General features: G+C 44.9%; 1 pseudogene; it reads left to right on the forward strand.

Annotated features, from left to right (window-relative positions):
* Positions 1-214: 214 nt before the first annotated feature.
* LOC124039039 lies at positions 215-19,422 on the forward strand (annotated as a pseudogene).
* The last annotated feature ends 533 nt before the right edge of the window (positions 19,423-19,955 follow it).

Genomic DNA, 19,955 nt, shown 5'->3' on the forward strand with positions numbered 1-19,955 from the left:
TCAAAAATGGTTTGGAAAAACTAGAGATCTTGGGGATTGGAGGAAATAAACCAAACTCCATTGGGAAAGAAGACTGTAATCTTTTAATCACTCAACTATTTGGATTTAGTTGACAATCATTTTACCAGTATGAATGACAGGGCCTTGGTCAACCTTACAGATCTCATTCTGTATGGAAATAAAATCCCTTCAGGAGCAATTAGAGAACTGTAAAATGGATGAACCCTCGCTAAACGCTCCACCATTCTTTCACTTGTCATCTCTCGAATATCTGAAAATCTACAGCCAGTGACCGGAAGGAATGCATAATCTACTATCAAGCTGTCTTGAAGGTGAAGTCTTTATTAACAATATGGTTAGGGAATGTCAGTATTAAATCTCTGCACCCAGACACATTCATTTACACGCCCCAGTTGATGTACCTTGACATCAGCAGCAATCTATTCACAACTCTCACTCCAGAGCTGTGTTACCCAATCCTAGAACTCAGGAAAATCTTACTGTTAAAACCTCCACACGAGTCGTTAGATTTCCTTATATGAGCCAATTATTGCCAGCGTCTCACTTGCAAGTAAGAAATAACGAACTTACAGCTATCAATGAGATATTGATGCATTCTCTCCCTTCTTTGAGTTACATGGACCTGAATAATAACTTGTTTAATTGTGACTGCAGCCATGCTTGGTTCATTCAGTGGGTGATAAACAAAATCCAAACGTAAGTTCTGAGATGGCAAGTGGACTATACCGAGTAACTCTTCCTGACTTATCTCTACGACACCAAACAGAGAAACAGGCATGCAGCTTTGATCTTTTTGTATTTAACTAGGAAAGTCAGTTGAAAACAAATTCTTATTTACAATGACGGCCTACCCCAGCCCGGACAACCCTGGGCCAATTGTGTGCCGCCCTGTGGGACTCCCAATCCCGGACGGTTGTGATACAGCCTGGAATTGAACCATGGTCTGTAGTGCCACCTCTAGCACTGAGTTGCAGTGCCTTAGACTGCTGGGCCACTCGGGAGCCTCAAGTTAGTCAGTATGACACCTTCATATCCTACAACGACCATAATGAGCCCTGGGTCATGAGGGAGCTACAGCCAGAGCTGGATGGGTAGCAGGGCTGGAGGCTATGTCTGCAACACCGTGACGTCCTGCCAGGCAAACCCACTATAGAAATCATCACAGATGCCATCTAAGAGTGGTTTATTCACATACAGCTAGCTAGCATACAGCCAAAGACGCTCCTTGTTATCTGTGATACAGTGGTGCTGGTACATCCAGATACCTCCAGGTGAATGTGACCTTGTCTAGGCAACGATAATCAACAACACGTGCCACCTTTAGGCCAGCGTTCAAAATATTAGCCAAAACACTGACGATGGCTGGTTCTGGAGAAAGTTTGTCATAAGCATTTAGGGATAACTTCACAATCTAATGTCATCTTCAACTATGTGTTGCTGTGTCTATTGCCAGTGAGAATCTGTACTGCAGAGAGGTACAGGAGGAAGCTTATGTTGCTGATTGCATTTCATTCTCAGTACATAGTCATAAACATGCAGGAAAAAATTACTTAGAGACACATCATTTACGAATATATTGTGGATGTTATGAGCCCTTTGTTGTTCACACAATACACCTATTTTCAACAATATCTCTACCGTCACAACGCAGATGAAAGAGTACAGGGTTAGTTATCATAATCTTGACACACACCGTTCATGCAACTACACAACATTATTAGTGGTCTAACTAGTGTTCTACAAAGCAATAGCAATGGTGGTCCAGTAGCAGAACGTGTATGACAGAGAATTAGCCATTAGTCCTTTATAAGGATCTCCATGGTGTACTGTATGTACGCACCATATAGGACGTGATGGCCAAATGCAGGAACGTGTGTTTGTGACATGCTTGGGTTTCGCCCTGCATGCCGTATGCAGTGTTTACAGGTAAGAAGATGAGGACATGGATGCTGAAATACATGGTTGGGTAAATTCAAAGTATGCAAAGTTAGAGCACAGGTAGGGTTCTAATTATAGGGGGACTGGACATCCCAATAGTAACTGAAACGTCTATATCAATGAACCCCCAGTCAATGGGGATATCTAACCCTGAGCATAATAGTAGTGGACCACAATACACCTGTAGGCTTTCTGTAGATTGGGATACATTTTATTCCATTTCAAAGTCGTTTTGCAATTGTGTCCTAATGTCTTAATGTTCCTGAAATGATTAATCCAAGTTTGTAATATTCATATCTTTGTCAGTTCTGCCTAATTTGAACTAGAAAGTTATCCACTTGCCAATGCTAGCTAGCTGACAAGCTAATGAACCAAAACACGAGCTAGATTGCAAGATTAAATTCACTTGATGATCTTGCAAGTAAGTGTGGTCATTGAACCTACTGGAGGTTGAGAAAGTATCAGAACTCAAGGATATGACCCAGATCCAGACAGCTAGAATCACAGATGTTTATTGACCAAACAGGGGGCAGGCAAAAGACAGGTCAAAGGCAGGCAGAGGTCCGTAATCTGGTCAGAGTCAGTAAGGTACAGAACAGCAAGCAGGCTCACTGTCAGGGCAGGCAGAGGTCCGTAATCCAGGTCAGAGTCAGTAACGTACAGAACAGCAGGCAGGCTCGCTGTCAGGGCAGGCAGAGGTCCGTAATCTGGTCAGAGTCAGTAAGGTACAGAACAGCAGGCAGGCTCGCTGTCAGGGCAGGCAGAGGTTGGGAAAGCATGCTGGTAAGACCTGACAAGACAAAACGACCTGGCTACAAACAAACAGAGAACACATGAATAAATGGACAGGGGATACTGGGGAAGATGGGCGACACCTGGAGAGGGGTGGAGACAAGCACAAAGACAAGTAAAACTGATCAGGGTGTGACAGCAAGCGTGCAATAGCTTACTGATGTTTTTCTGAAGGAAATGTGCCATTTAATCATATATTTTATTCTGTTAATTCATGTGAGGATTCTCTGTCTCCTTCACCAAACTGTATCATTCACTGACATGTATTTTAGATCAGATTTACTAAACTCAGATACCTATTCAGCCACTACCTGTGTGTGTGTGTGTGTGTGTGTGTGTGTGTGTGTGTGTGTGTGTGTGTGTGTGTGTGTGTGTGTGTGTGTGTGTGTGTGTGTGTGTGTGTGTGTGTGTGTGTGTGTGTGTGTGTGTGTGTGTGTGTGTGTGTGTGTGTGTGTGTGTGTGAGCCTCCTTTGCACTGAGAGCGATCTCCTGTGAAAACCTCAAAAGGTCACTGAATAAACTGTTATTGTGTTTCAGTATGTGTGTGTGCATGTGTGTCTGTGTGCATGTGTGTGTAACCCCTGCCACGGTTTGCGTGTTTAACAGACATCAGTGCTAGGTCCTCTCATCCCACAGGGTTGTTTGAATCTTCTCAGGAGACCCACACTCTCCTCTCCTCTCCTCTCCACACACACACACACACACACACACACACACACACACACACACACACACACACACTTCCACTCTCATCAGCACACATGCGTGATTAGGTTTCCACTATCTGTGAAATATGTATGAGTAGCTGAGGGAAGGTGTGTGCTTGTTTGTGTAAAAGGTGATATATTAAAGATGGTGTGAAACTCACTCCTCACCCTGAGGTATCGCCCCTTGTGCCATTGAAGGTCTTTTCAAAAGTGCAATGGGTTGGAATGCTTCAGGATGCCGGTCATGTGGGGTTGCAAGGCAGAGGTTCTGAGTTCGAGACTGTATGAGCCGATCGGGGGAAAGCAGTAACCACTAAGCAAGCAGCGTGACTTTGTCCTTGACATTTGCATGTTACTGCGTGCCTGAGTTTTCATATCTGTCTCCTTCATTGACCATGGTATCCTCTATCTGTTATGTAACAGTAGTGTGGCCTGGTTAGGAGGTCCCTATTCTAGTTGAATTATTCAGATATGGTGTTTGTTCTCTGTTAGCTACGCCTCGTTCCAGAGGAATTACACCCAGTTTACTCTCTCAATCGGATCATTGCATGCTGGTATTAGTCTGAATTCAGACACACTCACAAACGCATCAACATACATGCCCAGTATGGCACACACACACACCGTAGACAGACACGGACACACGGACGGGCGGGCGGGCGGACGGACGGACGGACGGACAGACAGACAGACAGACAGACAGAACAAGAACAAGAACAAGAACAAGAACAAAAGCATACACTGACGAAAGAATTTCAGTGAGAGACTTGCCGCAGTATTGTGTTTTCTCAGCCTCTGAAGACCTTGAGTAAAGTGTAGAGTTAGAGTGTGTGTGATTATTATAAGAGTGCACAGGGAGCATGTACTGTATATATAATTTCACTAATTGCAGTGCTCTGCTGTAATTACAATGCTATAGGGACACACTGCTCTCAGATCACATTATTTAAAGCCTTCACCCAGCTTCTACTGTCCATCATACAATACATACAGAGTTCTTATCTACTGTACTCCCCTCCCTCTCTCCTCTCTCTCCTCTCCCTCCATCTCTCCTCTCCCTCCATCTCTCCTCTCCCTCCCTCTCTCCTCTCCCTCCCTCCTCTCCTCTCCCTCCATCTCTCCTCTCCCTCCCTCTCTCCCTCCCTCTCTCCTCTCCCTCCATCTCTCCTCTCCCTCCCTCTCTCCTCCATCTCTCCTCTCCCTCCATCTCTCCTCTCCCTCCATCTCTCCTCTCCCTCCCTCTCTCCTCTCCCTCCCTCCCTCTCCTCCTCTCCCTCCCTCTCTCCTCTCCCTCCCTTTCTCCTCTCCCTCCCTTTCTCCTCTCCCTCTCTCCTCTCCTCTCCCTCCTCTCTCTCCCTCCATCTCTCCCTCCCTCCTCTCCTCTCCCCTCTCCCTCCCTCCTCTCCCTCCCTCCCTCCTCTCCCTCCATCCTCTCCCTTCCTCTCTCCTCTCCCTCCATCTCTCCTCTCCCTCCATCTCTCCTCTCCCTCCCTCTCTCCCTCTCTCCTCTCCCTCCCTCTCTCCCTCCCTTTCTCCTCTCCCTCTCCCCTCTCCTCTCCCTCCATTTCTCCTCTCCCTCCATTTCTCCTCTCCCTCCATCCTCTCCCTTCCTCTCTCATCTCCCTCCATCTCTCATCTCTCTCCTCTCCCTCCCTCTCTCCTCTCCCTCCCTCTCTCCTCTCCCTCTCTCCTCTCCTCTCCCTCCATTTCTCATCTCCCTTCCTCTCTCATCTCCCTCCATCTCTCCTCTCCCTCCATCTCTCCTCTCCCTCCATCTCTCCTCTCCCTCCCTCTCTCCCCTCTCTCCTCTCCCTCCCTCTCTCCTCTCCCTCCCTTTCTCCTCTCCCTCTCTCCTCTCCTCTCCCTCCATTTCTCCTCTCCCTCCCTCCTCTCCCTCCCTCTCTCCTCTCACTCCCTCCTCTCCCTCCCTCCCTCCTCTCCCTCCCTCTCTCTCCTCTCCCTCCCTCTCTCTCTCCCTCTCCCTCTCTCCTCTCCCTCTCTCCTCTCCCTCCCTCTCTCTCTCCTCTCCTCCCTCTCTCTCTCTCTCCCTCCCCCTCCCTCTCTCCTCCCTCTCCCTCCCTCTCTCTCTCTCCTCTCCCTCCCTCTCTCCTCTCCCTCCCTCTCTCCTCTCCCTCCCTCTCTCCTCTCCCTCTCCTCTCCCTCCCTCTCTCTTCTCCCTCCCTCCCTCTCTCCTCTCCCTCCCTCTCTCTCTCTCCTCTCCCTCCCGCTCTCCTCTCCCTTCCTCTCTCCTCTCCCTCTCTCTCTCCTCTCCCTCCCTCTCTCCTCTCCCTCCCTCCCTCTCTCTCTCTCTCTCCCTCCCTCCCTCTCTCTCTCCCTCCCTCTCTCCTCTCCCTCCCTCTCTCCTCTCCTTTTTTTTCTCTCTCTTCTACATGTTGGTCTCTCCCCTTCTCCATATCTATTCTCTGCTCTCTTCTTCTCTCCTTTCCTCCTTGACTTGTTTCAGAGAAACAAATAATCATATTTTTTTGCTAAATGCTTTATACTGCACATGTATCCGCCTCACAGTCAAAGAAATAAGTAGTACTGCTAGGTTTTACATTAAATCAAAGTTAAATGTAACAAATAACTACTTTTTTTTAAAGAAATGTACAAATGATACATTTGTAACATTGACATTTAATAACCCATTACAGTAACACACAAAAAAATAAATGGTTCTTTCTTGTGCCAAATAATGGTTCTTTGGCTTGTAACCATAGCAGAACCCTTTTTGGTGCTATATGGAACCTTTTTTTGAAGGTTCTATGAATAACCATGGTCATAAGGTTCTAAATGGAACCTGTATGGTGCCTTAAATAACCATTTCCAAGGGTTCTATCAGTAAGGGATAAACACTACATTGGAAATAATGGACAACACAAATATGTCCAAGGTAATGCACAGAAAGGAGGAATTTATCCCAGTTATATTAGTTGCCAAAGAAAACAATAGGAAAGCACACATTTACCGGTAGAAAAATGTCATGTTTATGAGTAAATCCATACTTTCTTTTGAGTGCTAGAGACGTGACCCAGTGGTTCCTTCTTTATGTTCCATTGCCATGCTCAGTGGCAACGTTCTTATCCCTTGTTTGCTGCTAACTAGCCAACTAGCTACATAGTCACAACCTCTTCCCTCATTACGTTTGTTTACTCTGTTTTTCCCAATTATAGCCCAGCTGCCAAAAACAAAACAATATGAAAGAACACATTTACTGATATAAATCCTATTTTTTTTGTTACTAATTTATTTTTTAAGTTTATACATTCATACTTTCATATCTTTTGGTGGCTAGAGACGCGACCCAGTCGTTTGTTCTGCAGCCAGCAAAGTAACTGTTTTCTAATGACCACAGGAGGTTGGTGGCACATCTATTGGGGAGGATGGGCTCATGGTAATGGCTGAAGTGGAATAGATGGAATGGTATCAAATACATCAAACACGTGGTTTCCATGTGTGTGATGCCATTCCATTCGTTCTGTTCCAGCCATTATTTTAGGCCGTTCTCCCCTTAGCAACCTCCACTGCTATTGACGTTAATTAGGGGCGTCAGGGTAGCCTAGTGGTTAGAGCATTGGACTAGTAACCGAAAGGTAGCAAGTTCGAATCCCCGAGCTGACAAGGCACACATCTGTCGTTCTGCCCCTGAACAGGCAGTTAACCCGCTGTTCCTAGGCCGTCATTGAAAATAAGAATTTGTTCTTAACTGACATGCCTAGTAAAATAAAAATAAATTTAAAAATGTGGATATATCCATAACAATGAGCTGATTTGCCTGGTATAACTAGAAAAGTTTGCCTTCTCGTCAGGACACTCGTCAACACTGACTGTTCATTACGAGGAGATCACATTGCATATCAAACACCAAGCTAGAAGCTAGCTCAATAGTTTGTTGCTAGTAAACCTGACAATATGACAACTGGATAAAAAAATATCCGTTGCTGAAAACAGCTCGTCAAACTAGAAATAACCAGTTTATAATAGCAATAAGGCACCTCTGGGTTTTGTGGTATATGGCCAATATACCACGGCTAAGGGCTGTTCTTAGGCAGGACGCATTGTGGAGTGCCTGGACACAACCCTTAACCGTCGTATATTGGCCATATACCACCAACCCCTGAGGTGCCGTATTGCTATTATAAACTGGTTACCAAAGTAATTAGAGCATTAAAAATAAATGCCCGTGGTATCCGGTCTGATATACCACGGCTGTCAGCCAATCAGCATTCAGGGCTCAAACTACCCAGGCTATATAGGACCCTTTTTATTGGTTCTTTATAGAACCATTCTCAATCTCAACGGTTCTGTCATGTTTTGTCATATATTGTCTTGTCATTATGCTTTCCCTTCTGTTCGTTTCCCCCTGCTGGTCTTATTAGGTTCGTTCCCTCTTTCTATCCCTCTCTCTCCCCCTCCCTCTCTCACTCTCTCGCTCTCTCTTCTCTCTATCGTTCCGTTCCTGCTCCCAGCTGTTCCTATTCCCCTAATCAATCATTTAGTCTTCCCACACCTGTTCCCGATCCTTTCCCCTGATTAGAGTCCCTATTTCTTCCTTTGTGTTCCGTTCCTGTCCTGTCGGATCCTTGTATGTATTGGTCACCGTGCTGTGTTTGTGTATCGCCCAGTCGTGTCGTGTTTCCCTCAGATGCTGCGTGGTGAGCAGGTGTCTGAGTCTGCTAGGTTCAAGTGCCTTCCCGAGGCTACCTGCTGTTCAAGATCGAGTCTCCAGTCGGTTCTCGTCATTACGAGTGGAAGTTGTGTTTTTTGATTGTATTTTACTTTACTGGATTAAAGACTCTGTTTTCGCCAAGTCGCTTTTGGGTCCTCATTCACCTGCATAACAGAAGGATCCGACCAAGAATGGACCCAGCGACTATGGATTCTCTCTACTCTACTCTCGAGTTCCAGGGAGCGATGCTCGGCAGACACGAGCAGGAATTGTCTGCTGCTCGGCATGCCGTTGAGACCCTGGCCGCTCAGGTCTCCGACCTCTCAAGACAGTATCAGAGTCTTCGTCTCGTGTCACCAGCTACTTCCGGTTCTTCCGAGCCTCCGGAACCTAGGGTTAATAACCCACCTTGTTATTCTGGGCAGCCCACTGAGTGCCGCTCCTTTCTCACCCAGTGTGATATCGTGTTCTCTCTCCAACCCAACACATACTCAAGAGAGAGAGCTCGGATTGCCTACGTCATATCACTCCTTACTGGTCGGGCTCGGCAGTGGGGCACAGCTATCTGGGAGGCAAGCGCTGAGTGTACTAACAATTATCTGAACTTTAAAGAGGAGATGATAAGGGTTTTGATCGCTCAGTTTTTGGGAAAGAAGCTTCCTGGTCCCTGTCTTCCCTATGTCAAGGTAATCGATCCATAACGGATTACTCAATAGAGTTTCGCACTCTTGCTGCCTCCAGTAACTGGAACGAGCAGGCGTTGCTCGCTCGTTTTCTGGAGGGACTCCACGCTAAGGTTAAGGATGAGATTCTCTCTCGGGAGGTTCCATCCAGCGTGGATTCTTTGATTGAACTCGCTATTCGCATTGAACGACGGGTAGATCTTCGTCACCGAGCTCATAGAAGAGAGCTCGCGTTAACTGTGTCTCCCCTCTCTCCGACACTACCGTCTTTCCCCACTGACTCAGGTGTTGAGCCCATGCAGCTGGGGGTATTCGCATCTCGGCTAAGGAGAGGGAACGGAGAATCACCAACCGCCTCTGTCTCTATTGCGGTTCCGCTGGTCATTTTGTCATGTCATGTCCAGTTAAAGGCCAGAGCTCATCAGTAAGCGGAGGGCGACTGATAAGCGCTACTAGACGGTCCTCTCCGTCAAGTACATGTACTACTTTACCGGTCCATCTACGCTGGACCGGATCGGCAGCATCCTGCAGTGCATTAATAGACTCTGGGGCAGAGGGCTGTTTTATGGACGAAGCCTGGGCGCGGGAACATGACATTCCTCTCAGACAGTTAGGGGAGCCCACGGTCATGTCTGCCTTGGATGGTAGTCCTCTCCCCAGTATATTATATGAAACACTACCTTTAACCCTCACTGTATCTGGTAACCATAGTGAGACCATTTCTTTTTTGATTTTTTGTTCACCTTTTACACCTGTTGTTTTGGGTCATCCCTGGCTAGTGTGTCATAATCCTTCTTTTGATTGGTCTAGTGGTTCTGTCCTTTCCTGGAGCGTTTCTTTTCATGTGAAGTGTTTAATGTCTGCTATTTCTCCTGTTTGTTCTGTCCCCTCTTCTCAGGAGGAACCTGGTGATTTGACAGGAGTGCCGGAGGAATATCATGGTCTGCGCACGGTCTTCAGTCGGTCCAGAACCAACTCCCTTCCTCCTCACCGGTCGTATGATTGTTGTTCTGATCTCTTTAAGAAGCGTTTTGCTTCCGCTCCTATCCTTGTTGCACCTGACGTCACTAAACAGTTTATTGTTGAGGTTGACGCGTCGGGGTGGGCGTGGGAGCCATTCTGTCCCAGCGCTCCGATACTGACGATGGGGTCCACCCTTGTGCGTATTTTTCTGCTTCTGCTCCTGGTCTTGCTGGGTCTCAGTCTGTTCCCTGCCATCGCATCTCTCCTGTTCTTGTTCCTGCCCTTGCTGTGTCTCAGTCTGTCCCTAGTTGTTACTCTCCTGGCCTGTTTGGTCCTGTTTGCTCTAAAGTTTTCAGTTCTCTACCCGTGTCTCATTTTTTTTTTAGAGTAGTACCCTAGTTTCCCTTTTTATCGTTTTTTTTTCGTTACGGTCCTGAGGAGAGGAGTTGGGTTCTTTCTCGGGACGTGCTGGACCGTTTGATCTATGATTTCCTCCGTTGCCGCCAGTGTTCCTCCTCGAGAGCGCCAGGAGGCGCTCGGTGAGTGGGGGGGTACTGTCATGTTTTGTCATATATTGTCTTGTCATTATGCTTTCCCTTCTGTTCGTTTCCCCCTGCTGGTCTTATTAGGTTCGTTCCCTCTTTCTATCCCTCTCTCTCCCCCTCCCTCTCTCACTCTCTCGCTCTCTCTTCTCTCTATCGTTCCGTTCCTGCTCCCAGCTGTTCCTATTCCCTAATCAATCATTTAGTCTTCCCACACCTGTTCCCGATCCTTTCCCCTGATTAGAGTCCCTATTTCTTCCTTTGTGTTCCGTTCCTGTCCTGTCGGATCCTTGTATGTATTGGTCACCGTGCTGTGTTTGTGTATCGCCCAGTCGTGTCGTGTTTCCCTCAGATGCTGCGTGGTGAGCAGGTGTCTGAGTCTGCTAGGTTCAAGTGCCTTCCCGAGGCTACCTGCTGTTCAAGATCGAGTCTCCAGTCGGTTCTCGTCATTACGAGTGGAAGTTGTGTTTTTTGATTGTATTTTACTTTACTGGATTAAAGACTCTGTTTTCGCCAAGTCGCTTTTGGGTCCTCATTCACCTGCATAACAGGTTCTTTACAGAACCATTCTCAATCTCAACAGTTCTTTACAGAACCATTCTTAATCTCAAAGGTTCTTTACAGAACCATTCTTAATCTCAAAGGTTCTTTACAGAACCATTCTCAATCTCAACAGTCCTTTATAGAACCATTCTGAATCTCAAAGGTTCTTTACAGAACCATTCTCAATCTCAACAGTCCTTTATAGAACCATTCTTAATCTCAAAGGTTCTTTACAGAACCATTCTCAATCTCAACAGTCCTTTACAGAACCATTCTTAATCTCAAAGGTTCTTTACAGAACCATTCTCAATCTCAACAGTCCTTTATAGAACCATTCTGAATCTCAAAGGTTCTTTATAGAACATACAGGGTTTTTTATTCTGGTTTAATAGCGATATTATATTGTTAAAATTCCATATTTCTACTGTTGTGTTTATTAACAAGTTGAATCAGGTGTGCTAACCCTGGAATGGTTTGGATTCCCTGAGAAGAGAATTAAGAACTACTGACTAAGTCAACCGTTCTCAATTGGCACAAGACGTAAGTCTTTCACAAGACACCGTCACTGGGCATTGTCATAAGTGACATCTCAGAGCATAAACACAACAGATCAAATGAACTGGATTGACACTGTCACTCACTGTTGCACAAAAACAGCAGTGACCGAACCACGCCACTAAATATTGGAATGAGCCGCCACCCCTACATTTTAATCATCACTAAAATATGAAATAACATGGGTTTTTAACAGCAAAGAATCATTGGAGGACTCAAAGTGTTATTTGGATGAGCATGGCTCCACATTAAACCATCACCCTTCCCAAAGAACCCTTGAGAAAACCTCATTTTTTTTGTGTGTATGAGATTTGTATGTAAAACATTGACACTGGACATTTATCAGATGCTCTTATCCAGAGTGACTTACAGTAAGTGCATTCATCTTAAGGTCGCTAGGTGAGACGCCCACATATCACAGTCAAATATACAGGAGACGAACATTACATTCCAGCTAAATAATAGATCGAGTTTTGCAAAAAATTACACTTTAAAATCATACACATCTAAAATCTAATAATAAAAAATCTGAAAACAGTTATATTTTACACACACATGAAGGTACACATAAGAAATCATTTCTGGCCTCCCGAGTGGTGCAGTGGTCTAAGGCATGGCAGTGCTAACTGCATCACTACAGATCCTAGTTCAATCTCAGGCTGTGATGCAGTTGTCCACGACTGGGAGACCCATGAGACGGCGCACAATTGGCCCAGCATTGTCTGGGTTCAGAGGAGACTTTGGCCAGCAGGGAAGTCCGTGCCCATCTAGCAACTTGTGTGGTGGGCTGGGCACATGCACACTGATGCGGTCGCTAGGTGTACAGTGTTTCCACTGACACATATGTGTGGCTGACTTCTGGGTTAAGTGAGCAGTGTGGCTTGGCAGGTCGTGTTTTGGAGGACTCGCGACTTCCTCCTCTCCGTGGTCAGTATGGGAGTTGCAGTGATGGTTCAAGACTGTAACTACCAATTGGATATCACGAAAAGCGGGGGAATAAATCATTTCTGATGAAAAAACACAAATGTGAAAAATATGTGGATATAGTGTTTTGGAAATAAACTTAAAATGTCTGAAACTCTATTGGAGGAATAGGACAATAAAGTCCATAATTTGGTATTCTGCATCCGCTGCTGCCTCAAACACATTAGCCTCATCTAAGGCTGCCTCTGCCTCCTTTTCATGCTGAAGAGCCTCTAATGTGGCCTCCTTATGGGTCTCCTCCACTTTAAGCTGGGCTTTCTTCATCTTCACCTCTAGCTGACATCTTGATGACTTAGATGAAGAGAACACTCTGACCTGGTTGCAAGACCCTTACGTTCCGAAGCTGACATCTTGATGACTTAGATGAAGAGAACACTCTGACCTCTGACCTGGTTGCAAGGCCCTTACATTCCGAAGCTGACATCTTGATGACTTAGATGAAGAGAACACTCTGACCTCTGACCTGGTTGCAAGACCCTTACGTTCCGAAGCTGACATCATGATGACTTAGATGAAGAGAACACTCTGACCTCTGACCTGGTTGCAAGGCCCTTACATTCCGAAGCTGACATCTTGATGACTTAGATGAAGAAAACACTCTGACCTGGTTGCAAGGTCGTCAAGACGTTCCAAAGCTGACATTTGCTTTGGACGTGTGTAAAAGAGTAGAGCGGACTGGATATCATGTCCTCTAGAGGATGCAATCATTGTTGAGTGTCTTTTTACTGTTCTGCTCTCGCTAAAGAGTCCCCTTCTTAAGTTCAGCAGACAGATACATCTGGTACGGCTACTGGAGTGTTGAAGAATGATTTATTGCCACCTCTTCGCAGGTACAGTACTAGTGACTGAAATGAGTAAAACTGAAAAATAGAAAGAAAAGAACAATGAGTATGACTTATTCTATGCTAGCTGAATACTAGGCTTAATTCTCAATAATAACACAGCATGTATTTGTATACATGTTCATGAACACAGAAATATGCAGCATTATGCATTAAATTGGATGTAAATAACTACCCAAAACATGACAAGATCGAATGCACTGAACAGATATCCATGTGGCTATCAAAAAGATCCATAAATCTCATTAAAACGATCATCCTTACAAAATATCATCATGAATTGAATGCCAAATAAAATAAATAATTTTACTTTCAGACAATGTAAGGGATCAATATCATGCCAAATGTATTTGTAAATCACCAATCCACAAATGTAAATCGCCATCCACAAATGCATTTCACTATCCACAAACAACACCTTTTGATTTCTATTTGTAAATTGAGGTTCTTAAGTAAAATGACTGCCATAAAGATTTGCGCAAACATGACAGATTTGGCAAACCTGCAACTCCATATTTGGAAGCGTTTAGGTCACCTGACATGGCTTACTGGGAAAACGCTATCCAGGGCGGTGCAGCCAACGGGTTTCTCCACGCATCGCGCCGACAGAAACAAACATCTCTCTGGTAAGAAGAGTGGCGGGGGCGTATGCCTCATGACTAACGGGACATGGTGTGATGAAGGAAACATACAGGAACTCAGATCCTTCTGTTCACCTGATTTAGAATTCCTCACAATCAAATGTAGACCGCATTATCTTCCAAGAGAATTCTCTTCGATTATAATCACAGCCGTATATATCCCCCCCCAAGCAGACACATCGATGGCTCTGAACGAACTTTATTTAACTCTTTGCAAACTGGAAAACATTTATCCGGAGGCTGCATTCATTGTAGCTGGGGATTTTAACAAAGCCAATCTGAAAACAAGACTCCCTAAATTTTATCAGCATATCGATTGCGCAACCAGGGGTGGTAAAACCTTGGATCATTGTTACTCTAACTTCCGCGACGCATATAAGGCCCTGCCCCGCCCCCCTTTCGGGAAAGCTGACCACGACTCCATTTTGCTGATCCCTGCCTACAGGCAGAAATTAAAACAAGAGGCTCCCACGCTGAGGTCTGTCCAACGCTGGTCAGACCAAGCTGACTCTACACTCCAAGACTGCTTCCATCACGTGGACTGGGACATGTTTCGTATTGCGTCAGATGGGAATATTGACGAATACGCTGATTCGGTGTGCGAGTTCATTAGAACGTGCGTTGAAGATGTCGTTCCCATAGCAACGATAAAAACATTCCCTAACCAGAAACCGTGGATTGATGGCAGCATTCGCGTGAAACTGAAAGCGCGAACCACTGCTTTTAATCAGGGCAAGGTGTCTGGCAACATGACTGAATACAAACAGTGCAGCTATTCCCTCCGTAAGGCTATTAAACAAGCTAAGCGTCAGTACAGAGACAAAGTGGAATCTCAATTCAATGGCTCAGACACAAGAGGCATGTGGCAGGGTCTACAGTCAATCACGGACTACAAGATGAAATCCAGCCCAGTCACGGACCAGGATGTCTTGCTCCCAGGCAGACTAAATAACTTTTTTGCCCGCTTTGAGGACAATACAGTGCCACTGACACGGCCTGCAACGGAAACATGCGGTCTCTCCTTCACTGCAGCCGAGGTGAGTAAGACATGTAAACGTGTTAACCCTCGCAAGGCTGCAGGCCCAGACGGCATCCCCAGCCGCACCCTCAGAGCATGCGCAGACCAGCTGGCCGGTGTGTTTACGGACATATTCAATCAATCCCTATACCAGTCTGCTGTTCCCACATGCTTCAAGAGGGCCACCATTGTTCCTGTTCCCAAGAAAGCTAAGGTAACTGAGCTAAACGACTACCGCCCGTAGCACTCACTTCCGTCATCATGAAGTGCTTTGAGAGACTAGTCAAGGACCATATCACCTCCACCCTACCTGACACCCTAGACCCACTCCAATTTGCTTACCGCCCAAATAGGTCCACAGACGATGCAATCTCAACCACACTGCACACTGCCCTAACCCACCTGGACAAGAGGAATACCTATGTGAGAATGCTGTTCATCGACTACAGCTCGGCATTCAACACCATAGTACCCTCCAAGCTCATCATCAAGCTCGAGACCCTGGGTCTCGACCCCGCCCTGTGCAACTGGGTACTGGACTTCCTGACGGGCCGCCCCCAGGTGGTGAGGGTAGGCAACAACATCTCCTCCCCGCTGATCCTCAACACGGGGCCCCACAAGGGTGCGTTCTGAGCCCTCTCCTGTACTCCCTGTTCACCCACGACTGCGTGGCCACGCACGCCTCCAACTCAATCATCAAGTTTGCGGACGACACAACAGTGGTAGGCTTGATTACCAACAACGACGAGACGGCCTACAGGGAGGAGGTGAGGGCCCTCGGAGTGTGGTGTCAGGAAAATAACCTCACACTCAACGTCAACAAAACTAAGGAGATGATTGTGGACTTCAGGAAACAGCAGAGGGAACACCCCCTATCCACATCGATGGAACAGTAGTGGAGAGGGTAGCTAGTTTTAAGTTCCTCGGCATACACATCACAGACAAACTGAATTGGTCCACTCACACTGACAGCGTCGTGAAGAAGGCGCAGCAGCGCCTATTCAACCTCAGGAGGCTGAAGAAATTCGGCTTGTCACCAAAAGCACTCACAAACTTCTACAGATGCACAATCGAGAGCATCCTGGCGGGCTGTATCACCGCCTGGTACGGCAACTGCTCCGCCCTCAACCGTAAGGCTCTCCAGAGGGTAGTGAGGACTGCACAACGCATCACCGGGGGCAAACTACCTGCCCTCCAGGACACCTACACCACCCGTTGTTACAGGAAGGCCATAAAGATCATCAAGGACATCAACCACCCGAACCACTGCCTGTTCACCCCGCTATCATCCAGAAGGCGAGGTCAGTACAGGTGCATCAAAGCTGGGACCGAGAGACTGAAAAACAGCTTCTATCTCAAGGCCATCAGACTGTTAAACAGCCACCACTAACACTGAGTGGCTGCTGCCAACACACTGTCATTGACACTGACCCAACTCCAGCCATTTTAATAATGGGAATTGATGGGAAATGATGTAAATATATCACTAGCCACTTTAAACAATGCTACCTTATATAATGTTACTTACCCTACATTATTCATCTCATATGCATATGTATATACTGTACTCTACATCATCGACTGCATCCTTATGTAACACATGTATCACTAGCCACTTTAACTATGCCACTTTGTTTACTTGTCTACACACTCATCTCATATGTATATACTGTACTCAATACCATCTACTGTATGCTGCTCTGTACCATCACTCATTCATATATCCTTATGTACATGTTCCTTATCCCCTTACACTGTGTATAAGACAGTAGTTTTGGAATTGTTAGTTAGATTACTTGTTGGTTATCACTGCATTGTCGGAACTAGAAGCACAAGCATTTCGCTACACTCGCATTAACATCTGCTAACCATGTGTATGTGACAAATAAAATTTGATTTGATTTGATTTGATTTTGATTTGACTTTTGTCAGGGATTTGACGACAAGAAAAAGACAAGAAGTTCTCACACATAGAAAAAAGTTAAAGGTACAAAGCAATTTGTAGTCGTAGAAAAAAAGTTCCCATTGATGCTTAGAAATCGCTTTCTATGGGTACAAATTTTTTTCTACGAATACAAATCACTTTATGCACTTGAGAACTTATTTTCTATGCGTGATTGCTTCCAAATATGGAGTTGCAGGTTTGCCAAATCTGTCATGTTCTGACCATAGTTCTTTTGTATTTTCTTTGTTTTAGTGTTGGTCAGGACGTGAGCTGACTGGGCATTCTATGTTGTATGTCTAGTTTGTCTATTTCTATGTTTGGCCTGATATGGTTCTCAATCAGAGGCAGGTGTTAGTCATTGTCTCTGATTGGGAACCATATTTAGGTAGCCTGTTTTGTGTTGGGTTTTATGGGTGGTTGTCTTCTGTCACTGCACCAAATAGGACTGTTTTGGTTTTCACATGTGTTATTTTGTAGTGTTCTTGTTTATCGTCCATATTAAAGATGTTGAACACGAACCACGCTGCATTTTGGTCCTCCTCTCCTTCAACGGAAGAAAACCTTTACAAAATCTGTCATGTTTGTGCCTCTCTCTCCTATGTGCAAATCTTTATGGCAGTCATTTTACTTAAGGCCCTCGATTTGCAAATACAAAGGTGTTTGTTTGTGGATAGCAAATTGCATTTCTGGATAGCGATTTTCAATTGTGGAAAGTGATTTACATTTATGGATTAGTGATTTACATTTGTGGAAGGTGATTTACAATTATGGATTAGTGATTTACATTTGTGGAAAGTGATTCATATTTGTAGATTGGTGACTTACATTTGCAAATAAATTTGGCATGATATTGATCCCATAACAATGCTTCTACAAAATGCAAGAATGATGGAGTTTGATTCTTTTTAAAGATGGAGTTTGGTAAAGAAGGATGGAGTTTGGTAAAGAAGGCTGGAGTTTGGTAAAGAAGGATGGAGTTTGGTAAAGAAGGATGGAGTTTGGTAAAGAAGGATGGAGTTTGATAAAGGTTGGAGTTTGATTCTTTTTAAAGATGGAGTTTGATAAAGAAGATGGAGTTTGATAAAGAAGATGGAGTTTGATAAAGAAGCTGGAGTTTGATAAAGAAGCTGGAGTTTGATAAAGAAGGATGGAGTTTGATAAAGAAGGATGGAGTTTGATAAAGAAGCTGGAGTTTGATAAAGAAGATGGAGTTTGATAAAGAAGGATGGAGTTTGATAAAGAAGGATGGAGTTTGGTAAAGAAGGATGGAGTTTGGTAAAGAAGGATGGAGTTTGGTAAAGAAGGATGGAGTTTGGTAAAGAAGGATGGAGTTTGGTAAAGAAGGATGGAGTTTGGTAAAGAAGGATGGAGTTTGGTAAAGAAGGATGGAGTTTGGTAAAGAAGGCTGGAGTTTGATAAAGAAGGCTGGAGTTTGGTAAAGAAGGCTGGAGTTTGGTAAAGAAGGCTGGAGTTTGGTAAAGAAGGCTGGAGTTTGGTAAAGAAGGCTGGAGTTTGATAAAGTCTCCAGCTCCACAGTGTGACTTTCACCATTTTGGAATGTAAACAATTCTTCTTCTACAGGATTTAGCAAATTAAACAAGCAACACAAATCAACACAGGAAGGTGGCCCCCAAGTGGTCAACAATGGAGTTACAGGAGAGCCTAAAGGAAGTACAGAGGCCAGAATGTTTGGTGTTTTGTTGATGTCACTGAGATTCCTTCTACTAGCCATGGTAGCCAAAATAATGGTCAACTGGAAATGTCTATACATGACCCTAAGCTTGATGGGATGTTAATTGCTTAATTCAGGAACCACACCTGTGTGGAAGCACCTGCTTTCAATATTTGTATTCCTCATTTACTCAAGTGTTTCCTTTATTTCAGCAGTTACCTGTAGTAACATGTTTTTTAAAGATATTTGTCATTTAGAAAACAACATCCATCCAGCTATGAGCCGAAGCACTTGTCTGTTTCTATAGCTCTACAGCTTCCCAAAACAACAATATTCACTTTCCTTATTGTGCCCCTCGGTTCCAGAAGAAGTTCTTAAACGGGCATGAAGAAACTTGTTAGCCGTCAAAGTGGCAAATAGATGGTTGATCTACGAGGAAACAAACCTGCTATAAAACACATTTACGATCTCAGTTAAAATATTTCAATTTAAAACCCAGAATTTATGGTCCTGAGCAGTTTCTTTTTAGCAGACATAACTGCTGCTATAATTATGGCGTAATATAAGATACATTGTGACTGTAAAGATTAGATTAGAAGTTTAATAGTCACATGTACAGTGTTGGGGGGGGGACAGCCTGATAGTCTGGGGGTAGAAGCTATTGGCCAGTCTTCCAGTTTTTGTCATGATCCTCCTCTACTGCCTGCATCTTATTGTTGGAAGCGGAGAGAACGGGCCATGGCTCAGGTGGCTGGGATCCCTGATTATCTTCCTGGCCTTTCTGTGACACCTGGTGTATTCGGCTGAGTGTACCACCCTCTAAAGAGCCTTGCGGTTTGCGGTGGTGGAGTCGCCGTATCAGGCTGTGATGCAGCCCAACAGTATGCTCTCGATGGTGCTCCTGTAGAACACTGTGGCACACATGTGAGTTTTCGGTGGCACTAGGGAAGTCTTGGTACTTTTACATAGTACACATCATTAAGTATTTGCCTCAGGACTGTAAGCATGTTCAGTAACAGACAATTAAAGAACCTTTATCTTCAACCCTCCACATTCAGGATACAGAAAAACCAAGGAAAAACAAGGTAGTCCTTATAATTGAATGAACAAATCAGACCTCGGACTAGTCATTTAGAACATTATACTGAAGCTTTAATCTGTTACTTTATCCACTGGCCGTGAGCCTTAGCTCTCTCTAACCACAGAAGGCCAAGTCCAACACATACCGAAAGCATGTACAAGTGGATAAAACTGATTAATCAATACATTTCCTCTATCCTCCTTCACAGCGTAGCTTTCCTTAGAATAAATCAATGTAGGCCTATAAGTGATTTACCATCTCAAACGCTCTGGCGCCATCTTATGGACATCTAGTGGGATTGCATTTGAAACTGTTTCATTTATTTTATTTAACGTTTAACTAAGCAAGTTACAGTTTTT

Source organism: Oncorhynchus gorbuscha, linkage group LG07 (assembly GCF_021184085.1).
Source record: "Oncorhynchus gorbuscha isolate QuinsamMale2020 ecotype Even-year linkage group LG07, OgorEven_v1.0, whole genome shotgun sequence".
NCBI classification, from domain to species: domain Eukaryota; kingdom Metazoa; phylum Chordata; class Actinopteri; order Salmoniformes; family Salmonidae; genus Oncorhynchus; species Oncorhynchus gorbuscha.